This window comes from Phytophthora parasitica (assembly GCF_000247585.1).
Source record: "Phytophthora parasitica INRA-310 unplaced genomic scaffold supercont2.13, whole genome shotgun sequence".
In the NCBI taxonomy this organism is placed as follows: domain Eukaryota; phylum Oomycota; class Peronosporomycetes; order Peronosporales; family Peronosporaceae; genus Phytophthora; species Phytophthora nicotianae.
This window is the reverse complement of record NW_008648999.1, coordinates 960829-962435: the sequence shown is the minus strand read 5'-3', so window position 1 is coordinate 962435 and position 1607 is coordinate 960829.

Below are 1607 nucleotides of genomic sequence, written 5' to 3'. Positions count from 1 at the left end.
CGCAACTGAAAATATCTTACAGCAGCTCTCGAAATTTATCCGTCGGCACGACGACGGAGCATATGTTATTCCGGCTCTTTTGGTTCACCGGACATACACAAAACCGAACCGGATACGCACAGATTTTCACCCCCTCTATCCGAGCTCAGTAACGTGCTCCCATTTGGTCCTACTAGATTTGGTCTTTGGGCTATCGACTCAGCTAACATTAAGGACAGGAATCCAATTTAAGTGCGACTAATAATCCTGGACTACGTTAAATTACCCGCCTTTTTGTACCCCCTCCCCCCATCCATTGGGGCTCCGATAGCACAAATAAGCCTTAACGTTGATTTTCGATTTTTTTGGTTGTGATTAAAACGGAAAGGACGAATACGAGCACAATCGAATAACAGCGAGGATGTTTGCAGCTCTCTAACTGTCGACCTATCTTCAGTTGTTGGCAGCAAGTCGCTTCGCCATGTTCGTTTTCCTTTAGTTCTCTCCGTGAAATGTGGCCTCTCAAATAAAATGATGCAAAGGATACATGATGGTATTATGTCACCACATAGACTTGGAGTGCATTAACATGTATTCAGCGACGACACTAAACTCGTTACTACAAGCTATATACTCTTTTTTTTTTGCAGATAGAAGTTGACGAATTCGAAGGGGAAATGCAGACTACGCAGCGCCAACCCTTCCTAGCTGTACTCAGTATTGTTCAGATAACGCACCTCCGACGTCAAATACACTGACGGGTGGTGGATGGAATCGCCAACAAGTTACAGATGACTAATCTAATGAAAACATGAAGGTTCGGCGAGTCCTCCGCATCGATCACTTTGACAAGTTTTGTAAGCAGCAAAAATATTGGACACAAAGTGGTAAACGGGAAGAAGTGTCGGCTGGTAAAATACTTCTTCTATCTCAAAATGAAGTTGGACAGATCGTTGGTCGACGGTTCACTAAATCCGGAAACAATGAAGAAACGGAGGAGCTTCTACGACACTTGATACCTATGTTTGACTCTCCTAAAGAGCACTGTGAGCTGTCGATCGTTAGTGATAATGCTAATGGCGTTCCAATATGGTTTTCAGAGATTTTGGGGGCAGGTTTCAGCAAAAGGGCCCATGTCACGTTATGCAACGCAAAACATCGAAGGTGAAGTCGACTAAGAGAAAGTGGATAGCCAAAGAACTAAAATCTGCGTCGTACATAGTTGATTGTGATCTACGGCTGGTAAAACGTATGGAGACAATATTCAAGCACGTTGTCGGGAGCGTAGTATCGAATGATGTTAGTTCCAATTCCGAGTGAGCACTGGTAATCTTGATTTGATTCATTCTGGAGATAATTACGTTAATGATAGTGTGTATAACGATGGTGGGAAATCTGCAAGAGTTTAGTAACGAATCAGTTGGAAGGATTTCACTCTGCTCTAAAACCCTGGTTGTCCGACAGGTGGCATCCTCACTGGGGTTTTGCATTCTAGACTTTTTTGCTGTGCACCATAACCTTCGGGTTGGTGCTGCGTTGGGAGGAATGTAAATCTTGGTGTATTAGATTTAACTTGCGCAAGCAGCTAAACTAAGTCGTGGATCTGTTCCGGAAATTACCACAGCTCG